Source organism: Aegilops tauschii, chromosome 5 (genome assembly GCF_002575655.3).
Source record: "Aegilops tauschii subsp. strangulata cultivar AL8/78 chromosome 5, Aet v6.0, whole genome shotgun sequence".
In the NCBI taxonomy this organism is placed as follows: Eukaryota; Viridiplantae; Streptophyta; class Magnoliopsida; order Poales; family Poaceae; genus Aegilops; species Aegilops tauschii.
The window spans coordinates 408069424-408093243 of record NC_053039.3 but is presented as its reverse complement, the minus strand read 5'-3'; positions in this window follow the sequence as shown (position 1 = coordinate 408093243).

Here is a 23820-nt window from a genome sequence, read left to right as displayed (position 1 = left end):
AGCCTTGCAAGCATTGTGACTAATGAGTTAGTTGCGGGATGATGTATTACGGAACGAGTAAAGAGACTTGCCGGTAATGAGATTGAACTAGGTATCGAGATACCGACGATCAAATCTCGGGCAAGTAACATACCGATGACAAAGGGAACAACGTATGTTGTTATGTGGTCTGACCGATAAAGATCTTCGTAGAATATGTGGGAGCCAATATGGGCATCCAGGTCCCGCTATTGGTTATTGACCGGAGAGGTGTCTCGGTCATGTCTACATAGTTCTCGAACCCGAAGGGTCCGCACGCTTAAAGTTACGATGACAGTTATATTATGAGTTTATATGTTTTGATGTACCGAAGGTTGTTCGGAGTCCCGGATGTGATCACGGACATGACGAGGAGTCTCGAAATGGTCGAGACATAAAGATTGATATATTGGACGACTATATTCGGACACCGGAAGTGTTCCGGAGAAGTTTCGGATTAAACCGGAATGCCGGAGGGTTACCGGAACCCCCCGGGGAAGTATTGGGCCTTGGTGGGCCTTGAGGGGAGAGAGAGGGCAGCAGCCAGGAGGTGGCGCGCCCCCTCCCAAGGGGAGTCCTAGTTGGACTAGGAGAGGGGGGCGCAGCCCCCTTTCCCTCTCCCTCTCCCTCTCTTTCCTTCCCCCCCTTCTTTCCTAGTAGGACTAGGAAAGGGGAGTCCTACTCCTACTAGGAGGAGGACTCCCCCTCTCTCCTTGGCGCGCCTAGGGCAGCCGGCCTCCCCCTTCCTCCTTTATAAACGGGGGCAGGGGGCACCTAAGGACACACTTGATATACGATATTTTAGCCGTGTGCGGTGCCCCCCTCCACCATATTACACCTCGATAATACCGTTGCGGAGCTTAGGCGAAGCCCTGCGTCAGTGGAACATCATCATCGTCACCACGCCGTCGTGCTGACGAAACTCTCCCTCAACACTCGGCTGGATCCGAGTTCGAGGGACGTCATCGAGCTGAACGTGTGTAGAACTTGGAGGTGCCGTACGTTCGGTACTTGATCAGTCAGATCGTGAAGACGTACGACTACATCAACCGCTTTGTAATAACGCTTCCGCTGTCGGTCTACGAGGGTACGTGGACAACACTCTCCCCTCTCGTTGCTATGCATCACCATGATCTTGCGTGTGCGTAGGAAATTTTTTGAAATTACTACGTTCCCCAACAATGGCATCCGAGCCAGGTTTTATGCGTTGATGCTATGCACGAGTAGAACACAAGTGAGTTGTGGGCGATATAAGTCATACTGCTTACCAGCATGTCATACTTTGGTTCAGCGGTATTGTGAGATGAAGCGGCCTAGACCGACATTACGCGTACGCTTACGCGAGACTGGTTTCACCGTTCGGAGCACTCGTTGCTTAAAGGTGACTGACGGGTGTCTGTCTCTCTCACTTTAGTTGAACCGAGTGTGGCTAAGCCCGGTCCTTGTGAAGGTTAAAACAGCACCAACTTGACAAACTATCATTGTGGTTTTGATGCGTAGGTAAGAACGGTTCTTGCTAAGCCCGTAGCAGCCACGTAAAACTTGCAACAACAAAGTAGAGGACGTCTAACTTGTTTTTGCAGGGCATGTTGTGATGTGATATGGTCAAGACATGATGTGATATAATTTGTTGTATGAGATGATCATGTTTTGTAACCGAGTTATCGGCAACTGGCAGGAGCCATATGGTTGTCGCTTTATTGTATGAGATGCAATCGCCATGTAATAGTTTTACTTTATCACTAAGCGGTAGCGATAGTCGTAAAAGCAAGTAGTTGGCGAGACGACAACGATGCTACGATGGAGATCAAGGTGTCACGCCGGTGACGATGGTGATCATGACGGTTCTTCGGAGATGGAGATCACGGGCACGGTGCTTCGGAGATGGAGATCACGGGCACGGTGCTTCGGAGATGGGGATCACAAGCACAAGATGATGATGGCCATATCATATCACTTATATTGATTGCATGTGATGTTAATCCTTTATGCATCTTATCTTGCTTTGTTTGACGGTAGCATTATAAGATGATCTCTCACTAAAATTTCAAGATAAAAGTGTTCTCCCTGAGTATGCACCGTTGCGAAAGTTCTTCGTGCTGAGACACCACGTGATGATCGGGTGTGATAGGCTCTACGTTCAAATACAACGGGTGCAAAACAGTTGCACACGCAGAATACTCAGGTTAAACTTGACGAGCCTAGCATATGCAGATATGGCCTCGGAACACAGAGACCGAAAGGTCGAGCGTGAATCATATAGTAGATATGATCAACATAGTGATGTTCATCATTGAAACTACTCCATCTCACATGATGATCGGACATGGTTAGTTGATTTGGATCACGTAATCACTTAGATGATGAGAGGGATATCTATCTAAGTGGGAGTTCTTAAGTAATATGATTAATTGAACTTAAATTTATCATGAACTTAGTCCTGATAGTATTTTGCAAATTATGTTATAGATCAATAGCTCGCGTTGTTGCTTCCCTGTGTTTATTTTTGATATGTTCCTAGAGAAAAATTATGTTGAAAGATGTTAGTAGCAAAGATGCGGATTGGATCCGTGATCTGAGGATTATCCTCATTGCTGCACAGAAAAATTATGTCCTTGATGCACCGCTGGGTGACAGACCTATTGCAGGAGCAGATGCAGACGTTATGAACGTTTGGCTAGCTCAATATGATGACTACTTGATAGTTTAGTGCACCATGCTTAACGGCTTAGAATCGGGACTTCAAAGACGTTTTGAATGTCATGGACCATATGAGATGTTCCAGGAGTTGAAGTTAATATTTCAAGCAAATACCCGAGTTGAGAGATATGAAGTCTCCAACAAGTTCTATAGCTAAAAGATGGAGGAGAATCGCTCAACTAGTGAGCATGTGCTCAGATTGTCTGGGTACTACAATCGCTTGAATCAAGTGGGAGTTAATCTTCCAGATAAAATAGTGATTGACAGAATTCTCTAGTCACCATCACCAAGTTAGTAGAACTTCGTGATGAACTATAGTATGCAAGGGATGACGAAAGTAATTCCCGAGCTCTTCGTGATGCTGAAATCGACGAAGGTAGAAATCAAGAAAAACATCAAGTGTTGATGGTTGACGATACCACTTCAAGTGTTGATGGTTGACGAGACCACTAGTTTCAAGGAAAGGGCAAAGGGAAGAAGGGGAACTTCAAAAAGAGCGGCAAGCAAGTTGCTACTCAAGTGAAGAAGCCCAAGTCTGTACCTAAGCCTGAGACTAAGTGCTTCTACTGCAAAGGGACTGGTCAACTGGAAGCGGAACTACCCCAACTATTTGGTGGATAAGAAGGATGGCAAAGTGAACAAAGGTATATTGGATATACATGTTATTGATGTGTACTTTACTAGTGTTTATAGCAACCCCTCGGTATTTGATACTGGTTCAGTTGCTAAGAGTAGTAACTCGAAACGAGAGTTGCAGAATAAACAGAGACTAGTAAAAGGCGAGGTGACGATGTGTGTTGGAAGTAGTTCCAAGATTGATATGATCATCATCGCACACTCCCTATACTTTCGGGATTAGTGTTGAAACTAAATAAGTGTTATTTGGTGTTTGTGTTGAGCATGAATATGATTTGATCATGTTTGTTGCAATACGGTTATTCATTTAAATTAGAGAATAATTGTTATTCTTTTTACATGAATAAAACCTTCTATGGTCATACACCCAATAAAATAGTTTGTTGGATATCGATCGTAGTAATACACATATTCATAATAATGAAGCCAAAAGATGCAAAGTTAATAATGATAGTGCAACTTATTTGTGGCACTGCCGTTTAGGTCATATTGGTGTAAAGCGCATGAAGAAACTCCATACTCATGGGATTTTGGAATCACTTGATTATGAATAACTTGATGCTTGCGAACCGTGCCTCATGGGCAAGATGACTAAAACGCCGTTCTCCGGAACTATGGAGAGAGCAACAGATTTGTTGGAAGTCATACATACAGATGTATGTGGTCCAATGAATATTGAGGCTCGTGGCGGATATCGTTATTTTCTCACATTCACAGATGATTTGAGCAGATATGGGTATATCTACTTAATGAAACATAAGTCTGAAACATTTGAAAAGCTCATATAATTTCAGAGTGAAGTGGAAAATCATTGTAACAACAAAAATAAAGTTTCAACGATCTGATCGTAGAGAAGAGTATTTGTGTTACGAGTTTGGCCTTCAGTTAAAACAATGTGAAATAGTTTCACTACTCACGCCACCTGGAACACCACGGTGTAATGGTGTGTCCGAACGTCGTAATCGTACTTTATTAGATATGGTGCGATATATGATGTATCTTACCGATCTACCACTATCGTTTTGGGGTTATGCATTAGAGACAGCTGCATTTACATTAAATAGGGCACCATCAAAATCCGTTGAGACGACGCCTTATGAACTGAGGTTTAGCAAGAAACCAAAGTTGTCGTTTCTTAAAATTTTGGGGTTGCGATGCTTATGTGAAAAAGTTTTATCCTGATAAGCTCAAACCCAAATCGGAGAAATGTGTCTTCATAGGATACCCAAAGGAGACAATTGGGTACACCTTCTATCACAGATCCGAAGGCAAGACATTCGTTGCTAAGAATGGATCCTTTCTAGAGGAGGAGTTTCTCTCGAAAGAAGTGAGTGGGAGAAAAGTAGAACTTGATGAGGTAACTGTACCTGCTCCCTTATTGGAAAGTAGTACATCACAGAAATCTGTTCCTGTGACTCCTACACCAATTAGTGAGGAAGTTAATGATGATGATCATGGAACTTCAGATCAAGTTATTACTGAACCTCGTAGGTCAACCAGAGTAAGATTCGCACCAGAGTGGTACGGTAATCCTGTTCTGGAGGTTATGTTACTAGACCATGACAAACCTACGAACTATGAAGAAGCGATGGTGAGCCCAGATTCCGCAAAATGGCTTGAAGCCATGAAATCTGAGATGAGATCCATGTATGAGAACAAAGTGTGGACTTTGGTTGACTTGCCCGATGATCGGCAAGCAATTGAGAATAAATGGATCGCCAAGAGGAAGACGGACGCTGATAGTAGTGTTACTATCTAAAAAGCTAGAATTGTCGCAAAAAGGTTTTTCGACAAGTTCAAGGTGTTGACTACGATGAGAGTTTCTCACTCGTATCTATGCTTAAGTCTGTCTGAATCATGTTAGAAATTGCCGCATTTTATGAAATATGGCAAATGGATAAACAAAACTGCATTCCGTAATGGATTTATTAAAGAAGAGTTGTATATGATGCAACCAGAAGGTTTTGTCAATCCTAAAGGTGCTAACAAAATATGCAAGCTCCAGCGATGCATCTATGGACTGGTGCAAGCATCTCGGAGTTGGAATATACGATTTGATAAGTTGATCAAAGGATATAGTTTTATACAGACTTGCGGTGAAGCCTGTATTTACAAGAAAGTGAGTGGGAGCACTACAGCATTTCTGATAAGTATATTAGTTAATCAAAAATAATGTAGAATTATTCTGCAAAGCATAAAGGAGTGTTTGAAAGGAGTTTTTCAAAGATAGACCTCGGTGAAGCTGCTTACATATTGAGCATCAAGATCTATAGAGATAGATGAAGACGCTTGATAAGTTTTTCAATGAGTACATACCTTAACAAGATTTTGAAGTAGCTCGAAATAGAACAGTCAAAGAAAGAGTTCTTGCCTGTGTTACAAGGTGTGAAATTGAGTAAAGACTCAAAGCCCGACCACGGCAAAAGATAGAAAGGGAATGAAAGTCATTCCCTATGCCTTGGCCATAGGTTCTATAAAGTATGCCATGCTGTGTACCAGATCTATTGTATACCCTACACTGATTTTGGCAAGGGAGTACAATAGTGATCCAGGAGTAGATCACTGGACAGCGGTCAAAATTATCCTTAGTGGAATAAGGATATGTTTCTTGATTATGGAAGTGACAAAAGGTTCGTCGTAAAGGGTTACGTCGGTGCAAGTTTTGACACTAAATCTAGATGACTCTAAGTCTCGGTCTAGATACATATTGAAAAGTGGGAGCAATTAGCTAGAGTAGCTCCGTGCAGAGCATTGTAGACATAGAAATTTGCAAAATACTTACGGATCTGAATGTGAGAGACCCGTTGACTAAAATTATCTCACAATCAAAACATGATCACACCTTAGTACTCTTTGGGTGTTAATCACATAGCGATGTGAACTAGATTATTAACTCTAGTAAACCCTTTGAGTGTTGGTCACATAGAGATGTGAACTATGGGTGTTAATCACATGGTGATGTGAATTATTAATGTTAAATCACATGGCAATGTGAACTAGATTATTGACTCTAGTGCAAGTGGGAGACTGAAGGAAATATGCCCTAGAGGCAATAATAAAGTATTATTTATTTCCTTATATCATGATAAATGTTTATTATTCATGCTAGAATTGTATTAACCGGAAACATAATACATGTGTGAATACATAGACAAACAGAGTGTCACTAGTATGCCTCTACTTGACTAGCTCGTTAATCAAAGATGGTTATGTTTTCTAGCCATAGACATGAGTTGTCATTTGATTAACGGGATCACCTCATTAGGAGAATGAAGTGATTGACTTGACCCATTCCGTTAGCTTAGCACCCGATCGCTTAGTATGTTGCTATTGCTTTCTTCATGACTTATACATGTTCCTATGACTATGAGATTATGCAACTCCCGTTTACCGGAGGAACACTTTGTGTGCTACCAAACGTCACAACGTAAATGGGTGATTATAAAGGTGCTCTACAGGTGTCTCCAAAGGTACTTGTTGGGTTGGCGTATTTCGAGATTAGGATTTGTCACTCCGATTGTCGGAGAGGTATCTCTGGGCCCACTCGGTAATGCACATCACTATAAGCCTGGCAAGCATTGTGACTAATGAGTTAGTTGCAGGATGATGTATTACGGAACGAGTAAAGAGACTTGCCGGTAACGAGATTGAACTAGGTATCGAGATACCGACGATCGAATCTCGGGCAAGTAACATACCGATGACAAAGGGAACAACGTATGTTGTTATGCGGTCTGACCGATAAAGATCTTCATAGAATATGTGGGAGCCAATATGGGCATCCAGGTCCCGCTATTGGTTATTGACTGCAGAGGTGTCTCGGTCATGTCTACATAGTTCTCGAACCCGAAGGGTCCGCACGCTTAAAGTTACGATGACAGTTATATTATGAGTTTATATGTTTTGATGTACCGAAGGTTGTTCGGAGTCCCGGATGTGATCACGGACATGACGAGGAGTCTCGAAATGGTCGAGACATAAAGATTGATATATTGGACAACTATATTCGGACACCGGAAGTGTTCCGGAGAAGTTTCGGATTAAACCGTAGTGCCGGAGGTTTACCGGAACCCCCCGGGGAAGTATTGGGCCTTGGTGGGCCTTGAGGGGAGAGAGAGGGCAGCAGCCAGGAGGTGGCGCGCCCCCTCCCAAGGGGAGTCCTAGTTGGACTAGGAGAGGGGGGCGCAGCCCCCTTTCCCTCTCCCTCTCCCTCTCTTTCCTTCCCCCCCTTCTTTCCTAGTAGGACTAGGAAAGGGGAGTCCTACTCCTACTAGGGCAGCCGGCCTCCCCCTTGCTCCTTTATATACGGGGGCAGGGGGGCACCTAAGGACACACTTGATATACGATATTTTAGCCGTGTGCGGTGCCCCCTCCACCATATTACACCTCGATAATACCGTTGCGGAGCTTAAGCGAAGCCCTGCATCAGTGGAACATCATCATCGTCACCACGCCGTCGTGCTGACGAAACTCTCCCTCAACACTCGGCTGGATCGGAGTTCGAGGGACGTCATCGAGCTGAACGTTTGTAGAACTTGGAGGTTCCGTACGTTCGGTACTTGATCGGTCGGATCGTGAAGACGTACGACTACATCAACCGCGTTGTAATAACGCTTCCGCTGTCGGTCTACGAGGGTACGTGGACAACACTCTCCCCTCTTGTTGCTATGCATCACCATGATCTTGCGTGTGCGTAGGAATTTTTTTGAAATTACTACGTTCCCCAACACTTCTCCGCAGACTTCTTCTCCTCAGCACGGTAGAAGTGGGCAGCATCTGATATGCTGCGTGGCAGGTCCGCAAACACACCTGGAGAAACAGGAATTCAGCTTGTCGCTTAGAGCCGTCATTACTAGGAAAAAAGTGGCCTTGAGTACAAAAGGCCTTACCAGCCGCAATCTTCCGTGCCTCTTGAATGTCCTTCAGAGCACCTCGGGCTTCTTCCCAAGCATCCTTCGCGGCTTGGAGAGCTTGGGAGAGTTCGGATTCTTTCCCTCCTAAACTCTCCTCCAAGGCCTCACCTTTCTTCACAGCCTCCTGAAGCTCTCGTTCAGCTTCAATGACCCTGGCCTCGTGTTTCTCATGAAGAGCCTGCTCGGCGGCGGCCTTCTCGTTGGCTTCGGCCACAGCCTTCTTCAGTGCCTCATATTCGGCACTCGCCCATAGAGCATAAAATACAAATATTTCTAGTCAGGCACAACTACTCATACGTGCCGAATTTAAGACAAGGTTTCAACATACCTTGCTTATCCTCCAACTGCTTCTTCACGCGGCCAAGTTCTTCTTCGGCCCGTTCCAGACTCTGCTTTAGTCCGGACACCTCCGCACTATGAGCGGCGGTTGACTCCGCAGACGCCTGGTCTCACACAAAGGGATACACGTCATTAACTGAGTCACCTACAAAGCGGATAATTTGATCCCCTGTCCGGCTTTTTCTCTCTTTCGCCGAACAGTGCATCAGGGGCTACTACTCATACTATGACAATCTTCAAAAGGTTTCTAAATATGTACCTCAAAACCCTTTATAAGACCAAGACAGGACTCATTCAGCCCGCTCTCAGCGGACTGAATCTTTTCAATCACCGTACCCATGAGGGTCCGGTGTTCATCGATGATGGACGCGCTCCTTAGCGCTATCAACAGGCCGCCCGGTACCTCTACTTGGACAGAGGTTGCTGGCGGAGTAGGCAAGCCCCCCTGTCAAAGGAGGCTGCTCGCCCGATCCTAGAGCTTTAAAGGTCACCAGGACCGTGTCCGGCTGCGGCCCGAACCTGAGATCGCCCCGCCGTCGACACGCCTGGGAGCCGCTGCTTCCGTGTGTCCGGCCCCAGGGATATGCCCCCCTGGTCCAAGTCTCATTGAGATGACACCTCGGTTTCGCGCCTAGGCTTCGGGGAAGGGGCCTCTGGAGGCGTCTCGCTCGCCAGGGCATCAGAGCTCAGTGAATCCTCCGATGAGGACTGTCCGGCGTGGGACCTTGCCGGGCTGCACAAAATATGGTGACGGTTAAAACTCCCACATCCTAACAACCCCGGGCACGTATGCATGTTCGGGTTTCGTATACTTATGACTTTTCCACGGGCTGGACCCTGGGATCCCACTCCGGGCTGCTATCAACAGCCGTGGTGGACGCCTCTGGGAGGGAACCTTTCCCCCTCTTTGGCGATTTGGCCTCCAGGGACGAGGAAGCTGTCCTTTTCTTCCCACCCCCTACGGGGAAGTCGTCTTCCTCCTCCTCCGCTTCGTCTTCGGAGGAGGGACGGTCGCTGGAGTCTTCGGATTTTTCGTCCGAAGCATCACGACGACGGAGGCCACTCCGGGTCTTCTTGACCTTCTTGGAAGCCTCTTTCTTTGGCGGCTCGTAAGGCGCTGGGACCAGCATCTTTGTTAGAAGAGGTCCGGCCAGTTCCTCCGGCAGCGGGGCAGGACAGTGCATCCGCTCTGCCTTTTTTATCCATCCGTGGGGTCATGGTAGAGCATGATAAAAGTGTCGCCCTCAGGACATGCCAATTGAAGCGTGGATGGACAGGAGTATAGCAGTAACTTACCGAACTTGCAGAATGGGACAAGTGATACCCACGGTCCTCGGTGGAGTCCGGCCATGATTTGCCGGACTTAAAGAGCACCTTCCAGATATCCTTGTGGGAGGAACCATAGAGCTCTCGAAGGGTCTGGTGTTCGGTTGGGTCGAATTCCCACAAATTGCAGGCTCGACGTTGGCAAGGAAGAACCAGGCGAGCTAACATCACCTGGACTACGTTGGCAAGTTTGACATCCTTGTTGACCACACTCTGGACACGCGTCTGGAGCAGTGACAGCTCATCGGACGAGGACCAGTTCAGGCCCTTCTCGGGCCAGGACGTGAGACGCAGCGGGGCTCCGGATCTGAACTCAGGAGCCGCGGCCCACTTTTGGCCGCGCGGTTCAGTGATATAGAACCACTGCTGCTGCCACACCTTGACGGAGTCATTGAAGGTGCCCGTCGGCCATACAACCTTGGGCATCTTGCTCACCATGGCGCCACCGCACTCAGCGTGCTCGCCACTCACCACCTTGGGCTTCACATTGAAAATCTTCAGCCATAGGCCGAAGTGAGGCGGAATTCGGAGAAAAGCCTCACACACGATGATGAACGTCGAGATGTTAAGGAAAGAATTGGGAGACAGATCATGAAAGTCAATCCCGTAATAATACATGATGCCGCGAACGAATGGATGAAGGGGAAACCCGAGCCCGCGGACAAAATGAGGAAGAAACACGACCCTCTCGTGAGACTCCGGAGTGGGGACGATCTGTCCCGCCGGCGAAAGACGGTGGCCAATCTTTTTTGCTAGGTACCCGGCCTCTCGGAGCCTCTTGATATCCTTCTCTTGGATGGTAGAGGCCATCCATTTGCCTCCTGCTCCAGATCCGGACATCTTCGGAGAAACTCTCTTCAGTGGAGAAGAAGAATGCTTGGGCGCTAGGGCTTGAGCAGTGGAGAATGGACTAGCAGGGAGAAAAGGCGTGGGTAGAGAGGGAGAGATCTTATCTCTTTATAAGGGCGGTAAAGCTTTTGCGCCTCCCCACTTGCCTCGTGGAACCCACTCGTTCTCCACTCGCCGTAATTAGCGGTGCATTTGGGTTACCCCATACCCGTATTGATGAGAATCCCGTGATAAGGGGACCCGATCTCTGCTCTGACAAGACGTGTCAAGGAAACCGCCTCGCAATATGCGCTGTGGCTGGTTTAAGGAAAACGGTTCGAATAACCTGACCGTAATGACAAATCACCTTGTCTAAAAGAAAAGGGGGTTGTCAGCTCATTGCATTGTGAAATATCATTCTCTCTATAGTGGTATGTGAAGATCATTTTGCAGATCCGGACACGGTCTACGTGTTCGATGGTTACTTTGGAGTATTCGGAGAAGGAACCCTCCTTGCAATGCCAAAGACAAGATTGTGCGCCGGACTCATCGTCATTGAAGCCTGGTTCAGGGGCTACTGAGGGAGTCCTGGATTAGGGGGTATCCGGACAGCCGGACTATATACATCTTCCGGACTATTGAAGCGTGAAGATACAAGACTCAAGACTCCGTCCCGTGTCCGGATGGGACTCTCCTTTGCATGGAAGACAAGCTTGGCGATCCGGATATTATATTTCCTTCCTTGTAACCGACTCCATGTAAACCCTAGCCCTCTCCGGTGTCTATATAAACCGGAGGGGTTGGTCCTTAGAAGGCCGATCACAATTACAGTCATAATCATCATAGGCTAGCTCCTAGGGTTTAGCCTCTACGATCTCGTGGTAGATCTACTCTTGTACTACTCATATCGTCAATATTAATCAAGCAGGAAGTAGGGTTTTACCTCCATCGAGAGGGCCCAAACCTGGGTAAACATTATGTCCCTTGCTTCCTGTTACCATCAGCCTAAGACGCACAGATCGGGACCCCCTACCCGAGATCCGCTAGTTTTGACACGGACAGCACTCCCACTTCAGCGTCAACTTGTTGGAATTCTTGGCCGACTGAACGTGCCGAAGAACAAGGTCGCCTTCCTCAAAGCTCCAGGCATGAACCTTGCGGCTATGGTAGCGGCGCAAAGCTTGTTGGTAGCATGCTGCTCTCACAGCCGCTCGGAGACGATCTTCCTCAAGGAGCGTTGCGTCATCTTGCCGCAATCGCTCTTGCTCAAGCTCATCATAAGCGAGCACTCGAGGTGACCCGTATATGAGTTCCATGGGGATAACTGCTTCTGCCCCGTAGACCAGGGCAAATGGTGTCTGGCCGGTGGCTCGATTTGGCGTCGTCCTGATCGACCAAAGAACCGCCGGCAACTCATCAATCCAGCGCCTCCCGCTCTTGCGCAGCCTGTCAAAAGTGTTCATCCTTAAGCCTCGCAGAACTTCAGCATTTGCTCTCTCCGCTTGGCCGTTGCTCCGTGGATGTGCCACGGAGGCAAAACAGACCTTGCTGCCGAGATCCTCAATATACTGCATGAAGGCGTGGCTTGTGAACTGTGTGCCGTTATCGGTGATAACCCTGTTGGGTACACCAAAATGGCAAACCAGTCCCTTGAAGAACTTGATGGCTGACTGCGCCGTCACCTTCCTCACTGCTTCCACTTCTGGCCACTTTGTGAACTTGTCGATTGCAACGTACAAGTACTCAAAGCCCCCGATGGCACGAGAGAAGGGGCCCAGTATGTCGAGCCCCCAGACCGAGAAGGGCCAGGAAAGAGGAATGGTTTGAAGGGCTTGCGCTGGTTGATGAAGCTTCTTTGAATGGAACTGGCACGCTTCACACTTGGTTACTAGTGCCGTCGCATCCTGGAGGGCAGTGGGCTAGAAGAAACCTTGCCGGAAAGCCTTGCCGGCGAGGGCCCTCGACCCTATGTGGGAACCACATATACCCCCATGTATCTCTGCCAGCAGCTCTAGTCCTTCCTCCCGGGAGATGCACCTCAATTTCACCCCATTCGGCCTTCTTCTGTACAAGACGTTGTCAATGAATTGGTACAGAGCAGATCGGCGGGCTACTTTTTCGGCTTCTTCCTGCTCCTCAGGAAGCTCTCCTGTTTGGAGGAACTGGACGGTGTGCTGCGCCCATGCCGGAGCCTGCGGCTCGACGGCAAGGACCAAAGGCATCTCCTCTGCCAGGGGAGCGACTGTCTCTACGGTCATGGCCTGGGGCCCTGCCGGAGTCGGTCGCCCCGCGGCAGGATCGGCGTCCGCGGCAACATCTTTGCCAGCGGCTCCAGGGAGCTCGGTGTGGAAGTACTTGCCGGGGCCTAGTTTCCTCCGCTTGTTCAGCCCAGTTTATGGTTCCACGGATGGTTGAGTTAACTGAAGCACAAAAGTACCTGGTTCCACAAGCAGCTTGAGGGCAGCGCGCTTTGACAGGTAATCGGCAATGTCGTTCTCCGCCCTTGGGACATGCTCTGCTTGGATACCGTCAAAGCGCTCCTGCAGTTTCCTCACCTCATCAACGTAAGCCTCCATCAACGGACTCTGGTAATCTTTGTTGACCTGTCTGACGACGAGCTGTGAATCGCCTCTGACGATGAGCTTTCTGACACCGAGGTCTGCCGCGATCCTGAGGCCAGCAAGTAAACCCTCGTACTCGGCGGTGTTGTTGGTCGACATCTCCCGAGGAAAGTGCATTTGGATGACATACTTGAGGTGCTCTCCGGTGGGCGCGACAAGCAGTACGCCAGCACCGGCGCCTTGCAGCGAAAAGGCCCCGTCAAAGTACATGATCCAGCCGCGACTTGTTTCCTTGCCGGGGAGAGTGGTCTCCTGTACCTCTTCGTTGGGCGTCGAGGTCCATTCTGCAACGAACTCCGCCAAGACTCTGCTCTGAATCGTTGAGGTGCTTTCGAACTTCAAACCGAAACTTGACAGCTCCAGGGCCCATTCCACGATCCTGCCCGTTGCATCTGGGTTATGCAGTATCCATTGTAAGGGGAGGCGGGTGACCACGGTGATCTCGTGAGCTTGGAAGTAATGGCGAAGCTTCCTCGAGGCCATGAGGAGGCCGAAGAACAGCTTCTGCACCCCTGAGTACCAAGACCTAGCCCCCTGCAAGAGGGAGCTGATGAAGTAGACTGGGTGCTGCACCATCTTCTTCTGCGCCACTTCACCTAGCTGTGCGGGCCCTGTTGCTCTGGTGTCAATCTCAGCCGGGGACTCATCCTTGCCGCGGACGAGCCCTGCCGGGGAGGGTTCTGGTTTTCCATCCATTGACTCTGCCGCTGCCACTGCCTCTTTGTCAACCTCTCTCTGTGCCACCAGTGCCGCGCTAACCACTTGATTCGTCGCCGCTAGGCACAGCAGCAACGGTTCTTGTGGTTTGGGCGCAACCAGCACTGGGTAGAGGAGAGGTATTTCTTCAAGTCATGCAATGCCGCCTCGGCTTCTGGGGTCCACTCCATTGGGCCCGCCTTCTTCAAAATCTTGAAAAAGGAAGGGCACGCTCCGCGGACTTGGAGATGAATCTTCTCATGGCGGCAACGCAGCCCGTGAGCCGACGCACGTCCTTGATCCGCTTGGGTGCCTCAATTTGCTCGATGGCCTTGATCTTGTCTGGATTTGCCTCAATCCCGCGCTGTGACACGAAGAACCCGAGAAGCTTGCCGGAAGGGACACCGAAAACACACTTCTTAGGGTTCAGCTTGAGGTTGATCTTGCGCAGGTTCGCAAACGTCTCCTCCAGATCTTGCACAAGTGTTGCCTTGTCCTTGGTTTTGACCACTATGTCATCCATATAAGCTTCCATGGAGCTGGGGCTCAAAACCAATTTGGACTGCTCGTGCAAAGGTGGAGCTAGCACTCTTCAACCCGAAAGGCATCCGTAAAAAGCAATACGTACCACATGGGGTGATGAATGCCGTCTTCTCCTCGTCTTCCTTTGTCATGAAAATCTGGTGGTACCCTGAGTAGGCGTCGAGGAATGATAGCAAATCACACCCGGCCGTGGAGTCAACAATCTGGTCGATGCGCAGCAACGGGAAGAGGTCCTTGGGACAAGCCTTATTAATATCTGTGTAATCGATACACAGCCTCCACTTCCCATTCGCCTTGCGCACCACTACCGGATTGGCCAACCACGTCGGATGGAGTACTCCCCTCACCAGTCTTGCTGCTTCTAACTTTCTGATTTCTTCTCTAATGAATTCCTGCCTCTCCAGAGCTTGCTTCCTGACCTTCTGCTTGACGGGCCGTGCATGAGGACAGACAGCAAGATAGTGCTCAATCACTTTCCTGGGAACGCCGGGGATGTCGGAAGCTTGCCATGCAAACACATCGACATTCGCCCGCAGGAAAGTGACGAGCTTGCTTTCCTATTTGCTGTCGAGGGTGGAGCTTATGGTGAAAGCCCCTCCCGTGCCATCCTCTCTGACGGACACCTTCTTGGTCTCTGGCAGCGTAGCTCTGGGTTTCTTGCTCTTGGCGGTGGAGCTCTCTGGCACGTCCTCGACGGTAGCACAACACTCCGAAGAGGTGTGCTTGCCAGAGTGGGCGCGAGAGGTCTTGCCAGTCCTCTTCTTCCTTCCCAGAGCTTCAACGATAGGAGCAAGTACCTTAGCGGCAGTTGCTGCTACCGCTTCCCGGTAGAGTAAATCGGCGCAGATCAGCGCATCTTTCTTGTCGGAGGGGATGGGGATGATGTTCATCGGCCCGAGCATCTTCAGCATGTTGTAGGTGTAGTGAGAAGCCGCCATGAACTTGGCAAGTGCTGGGCAACCGAGAATCCCGTTGTAGGGCAAGGGGATCTTGGCCACATCAAAAACAATCCTCTCCGTCCTATAGTTCAGCTCACTTCCAAACGTCACAGGCAGTGTGACCTTTCCCTTTGGCTGGCTTCTTCCCGGGTTGACCCCTTGAAACGTGCCCGTTTCTTCAAGATCTCCGTTGGGAATTTGCAGCCTCTTGATCATGACAGGTGAGATCAAATTCAGACCGGCCCCGCCGTAAACCAGCATCTTGTTCACCTTGAGGTTGCGTATTGTTGGTGAGACCAACAACGGCAAACACCCGACCGCAGTCATGCGGTCAGGGTGGTCCTCGGCGTCAAAGATGAGGGGCGTGCTGGACCATCTCAGGGGCTTCTGGGCGTCGAACGAGGGCTCTGCCGCTGTAATCTCACGCGCCCACTGTTTAAGCTGGCGGTGAGAAGTATGCAGCGAGGCGCCACCGTCGACACACATGGCCTCTGTAGCCTTCTGGAAATCTTGCTCACCGGACTCATCATCCTCGTCGTGATCATCGCTTTCTTGTTTCTTGTCGCGGCCCCGAGCGGGCCTCTCTTGTTGGCTGTCCTTGCCGCGGTGACCTCCTTGGTCGTCACGCTTCTTGTCGGACCCCCCGGCACCATCCTGACCCTTCTCCTTATCCCACCTTTCATATTCAGCCTTCTGCTTCTCGGCAAGCAGCTCGACTTGTCGGCAGTTCTGGAGGTCGTGGCCTTTGGTGCGGTGGATCTTGCAATACCGCTTGTCGGAGCCCCCTGGCTTATCGGCAGCCGCCAAGGCTCGGCAGGCGGCGCACCCGGCAATCTCCTTGCTGGGGTCGCCTGCCTTGGCCTTCTTGGTGGCGCCGGTGTTGCCGGATTCCTCGACGGCAAGCACGGTCTTGCCCTTGCGTTTCTTGTTGCGACGCCGGTCCTTCTTCATCGGGGCGGCGGTGTCTCCGTCAGTAGAGTCGGTTTCCGCACCTGCGTCCTCGCCGGGGTACTTCCTTCCTTCCTCAGCCCGGGCGCACCTGTCGGCCAGAACATAAAGTTCAGCCACATCCCTAACCTTGTTCATCGCCAGTTCTTCGCGCATCTTGCAATTGCGCATGTTCTGGTGGAAGGCACTAATCACAGCGGCGGGGTGAACGTCGGGGATGTTGTATTGGACCCGGCTGAACCTCTGGATGTACTTGCGCAGGGTTTCTCCATCCTTCTAGGGAATGATATGTAAATCACTCGCCTGGCCATGAGCTTGGTGGCCCCCAGTGAAGGCACCCACGAACTCATGACACAGGTCTGACCAAGAAGAAATGGAGTCTACCGGCAAGTGAATCAACCAAGACATGACGTTGGGCTTCAATGCCAACGGGAAGTAATTGGCGAGCACCTTGTCGTCGCGAGCTCCGGCAGCTTGCATCGCGATGGTGTAGATGCTGAGGAACTCCGACGGATGGGTCTTGCCGTTGTACTTCTCGCCGACGTCGGGTTTGAACGTGCGGTGGGACGGCCACTGGAAACGCCGCAGCTCACGGGTGAAGGTCGGGCAACCTACCTCGTAAGGTAGGCCGCCGGAGCCCCCCGGAACTAGGTGTTCTAAAGTGGGCCCAGACCGACTGGTGGCGTGTGTCGCACCGGTGCTCGATAGTGGCGTGTGTCGCACCGGCGCTCGATAGTGGTCCGAGCGTCTTCATGAGCTCACTCTCGAAGAACTTGGCGCTAATCATGGCGGGTCCGCGGGTCAGACGACGCTATGGAGACGGGGTCACAAGCGTCGTCACGACGGGCTGACGCTCGCGGCGGTTGGCGTGGAGGAGGAGACTGTACCATGGCCGCAGCGCCCATGATCCTTCCTCCACTGGCACGCGGTGGCTCGACGAAGCGCCGACCCGAGGGCCCCATCGGTCGCGGATCGTCTTTGTTGGCGACGGCGACGAGGCTCCGGATGGTGGCTCTCCATTCGTCGAGCTTCTCCGCAGCAGGAGGGAAGTCGAGGAGCAGCTGCGCGCGCCAAAGCTTCTGCTGGCGTAGGTGGTGGCGAAAGCTGCGTGGGTCATGGGGTGCTCTGACTCCTAACAACGTTAGAAGGAGCCCCGCCACGGCCCAGCGGCTGCGTGCCACTTTCACCAGCGCTTCGGTGGGCACGTAGGCCTCCTTGGTTTCGTGGCTGAAGCACAGGGCTCTTCCCACGACGGCGTCCAGGGTCGTCAGCCTGGTGACGCTGCTCATCGCACGCACCATGGGAAGTGCGTGCTGTGGTCGCCGGAACGGGCGTCTTGGAGGTCGCTGCACCGCATGTATGTGGCACAACAACGTTTTGGGAGGGGCCCGCGCCGCCCGCATGGGGCCCGGCCCCGCCCTGGGATCTAGCGGCGCGCGGCTCGTCATTCAACATACGAATGACGGCGCTCGCCAGGCCATGATCACCAGGGCGATGATGATGCTCACGGGCTGCAGCCCGGGTTCTGTCCGCGACCGGTCCTTTGCTTGCTCGCACCGGATCGGTCCGCTTGGCTCCTGACGAGCCGATCGCCGTGGTCGCCTTCTTCTTGGGAGCCATGGTGATGAAGAACCGCGTTGCTGGCTGTAGAACCAGATGCTCACTACTCCGTGCCCCCTACCTGGCGCGCCAAAGATGTCGGTGAGAAACGACACCTATGGGACCAAGGGGATCCCTTCTACGGTTGCCGGGCGCTGGAAGTGGTGAGGAGAGCAGGATCCACAGTCAGTGCAAACACACGGGTCGTTTACCCAGGTTCGGGCCGCAAAGGTGCGTAATACCCTAGTCCTGCTTTGGTGGTTGTATATCTGAGTTCTTGAGGGGTTTGAACTAGCTACAGGGAGCGTAACTCGTCCAAAGGTCCGAATCCTGCTCCTGGGCACCTTGGGTCTCCTTTTATAGGCAAAGGGATCGCCACAGTGGCACCAGGAGGTGGCATCGAAGTCTCGTGGCTGAGCTTATTGCTAGCCATTACGGGACAAAGCGCATTTAATGCGAGGCTTAGGTGTCCCTTCGCTTTATTGGGGGACAGGGGTGAGGCCGGTCCCGTCCGTCGCCGCCCCTCCTCGCTCCGACACGCGCCCTGGCCAGCGATGCATGCGGCACCATGTAGGCAGGCAGCTGAGGTGGCGCGGTGGTGGAGCCTCCTAGAAGATCTGCATGCCACCACGTAAGCACGTGGTGAGTTGGCGAAGGAGCCCTTCATTGACACACAGGTGCCTACCCGGCTGGTGGGCTGGCAGCTGCATGGAGTCGGCGGTGGGAACCTTGGCGGGTGCGGGCCTGGCTGCGGCCTCACGGATGCTTCCGGCAAGGGCCTTGCCGGGGCCCCGACAAGGGTCTTGCCGTGGTGTCGTGGTCATCCCCGGCAAGGATCTTGCCGGGGGCCTTGTGGATTCCCTCGGCAAGGATCTTGCCGAGGCTCTTTGCTTCTCACTCTTCTGATCAAGAGTGTTGTTCTTGTCTTCACAAAGATCTGCATGCCACCATAGAGGTGCCTCCCGAGCCCTGGCCTAGCGCAGATAGCGTCGGAGGCCATGGGCTCAAGGGTGGCTCGCTTTGTTGGTGTTGGGGCGAGCTGCCCCGGCAAGGGTCTTGCCGGGGCTGCGGAGGCTACCCCCGGCAAGGACCTTGCCGGGGAAACCTGCTTCGTCCCTCTGCTCTTTGTGGTCTTGTCCTTGGCGTTGCTTTGCTTCTGGACTTACCTCGGTTCACCTCCCTGGCCTCGCCAGGTGTGGCCGTGGCGCGCGGCCTCGACTGCCCGTGCACAAGTAAAGGGGTCAAAAGGAGAGCCCCTACTTTTGTACATCGACAACTTGTATCTTTTTGGAGTAGCCTGTCATTTGCTCTTGTGCTTCACTTATATCCTATGAGTAAATTGTTGAATAAATTGAATGTCATGAAGTTGATATCATATCATGCCTAGTGCTAGCTTCAAATTGGTTTAGAAAGTGAAATCTTTTGAGGCTTGACAATCACAATTTTGGTCATACAAGCAATTCACGAATAATTAGTATAAAGAAGAGAACTTTCACATGCAAATACACTATCCTGGAAATCTTTTGTGATTGTGAGCCCCCATCAAAATATTATATGCCAAAATTGTTGACATTGGACAAGGAAGACAACGTAATGATTTATGTTTGTTCATATTCACATAGAAGTTATATTGTCATAGATCCTTCAACATGTGGTGCTTGCCTCCCATCTTTGCTAGCAAAAAATTCCGCACCAAGTAGAGATACTACTTGTGCATCCAAAAACCCATAAACCCAAATCTTATTTTCAAGAGTACACCATACCTACCAAGGATTGAATAAGATTCTTCAAGTAAGTTGTCATCGGTGCAATAAGGCAATAAAAATTTCTTTTAAAAGTGTGAGACCATTTAGTGTAAGAGAAAATTGAGCGTTGTACGAACTTGTGATGGCAAAGAATAAAAGCGACATACTGCACAATAAAGGTTGCTATCGTAAGGGGCAATATAACGTGACGTTCTTTTGCACTAAGGGGTTGAGCATACAAACAAATAAGAGCATGGAAACCTCTGCTTCCGTCTGCGAAGGGCCTATCTTTTATTTTTATGTATTTATTTTTATGCAAAGAGTCAAAGTTTTTCTCTCTATTCCTTTTTATTTTTCTCCTTTGGCAAGCATAATGTGGTGAGAAAATATCTAGGCGCATATGTCCAGTTGAATATGGGTAGCATGAGTTATTATTGTTGACATCACCCTTGAGGTGAATACATTGGGAGGTAAAACAATAAGCCCCTATCTTTCTATGTGTCTGGTTGAAATGTTTTGTTCATGTGTATGCGGTGAGTATTAGCAATCATAGAAGACTGTAAGATGGTTGAGTATGTGGAGCTCTTACTTAAACTCTGTTGAATAAGTTGAATAGAAATTGCTCGGTGACTAAGAACATAGGTTGTTGAGTTTCAAGAGAGTTCATTGTTTGAACCTTAACATGTGAATTGGTTGGTACTATAACATGAGAAATTTTATGAGAAAGAATTGCTGTTATGATGGTAGGAAAAGTGATTGAAATTATCATTGATCAAACTTATGCACTTTTCTAGTATTCACACTTCATAAATTATTTCTTTTATCATTTACCTACTCGAGGACGAGTAGGAATTAAGCTTGGGGATGCTGATACGTCTCCAACGTATCTATAATTTATGAAGTATTCATGCTGTTATATTATCATTCTTGGATGTTTTACAATCATTTTATAGCAACTTTATATCATTTTTTGGGACTAACCTATTGACCCAGTGCCCAGTGCCAGTTGCTATTTTTTGCTTGTTTTTTACATCGCAGGAAATCAATATCAAACGGAGTCCAAACACCGCGAAACTTTCTGGAGATTTTTGATGGACCAGAACACCCAAGATGGGCCAGAGCAACACCTGGGGGGTGCCCCGGGGGGGGGCACAACCCACCAGGGCGCGCCTGGGGGCCCAGGCGCGCCTAGGTGGGTTGTGCCCACCTCGGTGGCCTCCCGCACCCCCTCTTTACCCTATAAATTCACAAATATTCCGAAAACCCTTGGGGTTAACCTAGATCAGAAGTTCCGCCGCCGCAGGCCTTTGTAGCCACAGAAAACCAATCTACACCCGTTCTGGCACCCTGCCAGAGGGGGGATCATCTCTGGTGGCCCTCTTCATCATCCCGGTGGACACCACAATGAGGAGGGAGTAGTCCACCCTCGGGGCTGAGGGTTTGTACCAGTAGCTATGTGTTTAATCTCTCTCACTCTCTCTCATGTTCTTGAGATGTCATGATCTTGATGTATTGCGGGCTTTGTTAATATAGTCAGATCATATGATGTTTTCCCCTCTCTATCTTGTTGTGATGAATTGAGTTTTCCCTTTGAGATTTTGTTGTTATCGGATTGAATACTTTATGGATTTGAGAACACTTGATAAAGTACGGTTATGATGTTCGGATACACCATTACGCTATGGTGTTCCAGGTGGCGTGATTTTCGAAACTATTCTACATTGTTTCAAATGAAGACCAAACTCATAACTCAAATATTCACCTCCACGATCAAACCGTAGAAATTTTATTTTCTTGTTATGATGATTTGCACTTCACTCTGAAATTCTTTGAATTTTTCAAATGTTTCAGACTTATGTTTCATTAAGTAGATATATCCATATCTGCTCAAATCATCTAAGAAGGTCAAAAAATAACGATACCCGCCGCGAGCCTCACCACTCATCGGACCGCATACATCAGTATGTATTATTTCCAATAAGTCAGTTGCTCGCTCCATTGTTTCAGAGAACGGAGTCTTAGTCATCTTGCCCATGAGGCATGGTTCGCAAGTATCAAGTGATTCCAAAAGCCCATCAGCATGGAGTGTCTTCATGCGCTTTACACCAATATGACATAAACGGCAGTGCCACAAATAAGTTGCACTATCAATATTAACCTTGCATCTTTTGGCTTCAATATTATGAATATGTGTATCACTACGATCGAGATTCAACAAAAATTGACACTCATCAAGGGTGCATGACCATAAAAGATATTACTCCTATAAATAGAACAACCATTATTCTCTGATTTAAATGAATAACTGTCTCGCATCAAACAAGATCTAGATATAATGTTCATGCTTAACGCTGGCACTGTCGGATCGTGGGTTCCGGCAAAACCCTTAAGGTTCAAACTCTGGGGTGCGCACGAAGATCTCTCCCTCTGTAGCCCACTCGCGCATGATCTCTAGGCCTAGCTCGATGAACCCAAGTAACAAGAGACACAAGAGTTTATACTGGTTTGGGCCACCATTGCGGTGTAATACCCTACTCCATTGTGGTGTGGTTGATTGCCTTGTAGGCTGAGGATGAACAAGTACAAGGGAAGAACGACCTCCTAAGGAGAGGTGTTCTTGAGCTCGGGGAGCTGATGATGGTGCTCAGGGTGGAATCGATCTCCCTCCCTATGGTGGTGGCTAGGTCCTATTTATAGAGGCCCTGGTCCTCTTCCCAAATGTGGGCGGGAAGGGATCCCACAACGGCCAATTTTGAAGGGGGCAGCGAGTACAAGTTATCCTGACTAAAGGTGGTCTTCGGCTGCCAAAGGTTCTGGCGGTGACACCGTCATGGGCTCCGTGGTGACCTTCGTCCTGCCATCCTGTTGGTCTTCGTCTTGTTGCACCGATATGGAAACCTTTGCCTGATGCCTCGAGACTCCGCGCCTGCACCTGCCTCTTTAGCACCGAAGAGGTAACCACTACTTTGTGCCCTCTGGCGCCCGCCTGGCGCCCGCCTGGGCTTGGTCGTCATGGCTTGCGTCACGGGGACCTCGCGAGGTGCACCCTGCCTTGATATCTCCGCTCCTCACGAGCTAGCCTGGCGAGGCCGCCCCTGAGGAGGTCTTGCTTCGTCCGCCTCGTGAGGCTTGGCCCCTCGCGAGGGTCTTGAGTGTTTGCTAGTGAATATGGGCCGTACCAGGCCCCTGGCAGAGCCACGCCTCGGGCCGCAGGCCGGCAAGTCTGGGGACCCCCGTTCCCAGGACGCCGACAGTAGCCCCCGGGCCCAAGACGCGCTCGGACTTGGCTTCGGGGCGAAGCCAAAGGGAAAGTGCGGAGCACCGCGGGCCCCAACAGCACGCGGCCTTGATTGATGCATGGCGGTTGACAGGACGTGGGCGCCTCCGCTTCCCCACGCTGCCTTGATACCCGCCTGGCTAGGCGGCCACCGTGGTCTACACAGCTCCATCTTCCTTGCTGGTGGCGTGCTCCCCACTTCTCCACCTTCCCGAAATCTACGGTTTCCTCTTCCAATCCCTCCAGGTCCCCTCCTCTCCATCGCCATGCCGCCAAGTCAAAGGAAGAAGGGGAAGAAGAAGGCTTAGTCCAGTGCCGCCGCCGGCGGCCTTCGAGCCCGCCATCGAGCGATCGAGAGTGCTAAATGATGAGGGAATGGACAAGGTCCGCCCAGCGCTAGCTGCCGCTTCCAATGAGAGGGGGTGACGGTAGCCTGGCCTGCTTCTCGCGCGGCCGTTGACAGGGCAGCCACCGATATCCCCATTCACCTCCACGCCTTCTGGGCCGGTCTGATTCCCCCTTTCTAAGACTTCTTCAATGGTGTGCTCTCTCACTACCAGGTCACCATGATGCACCTGGATACCCCGTCGATCACCCTTCTCGCCATCTTCGCCTTTGTGTGCGAGGCCATGGTGGGCATCGCTCCCTCCATGGCCTTGTTCCGCCATTTCCTCTTGCTGCACTTGATTGACG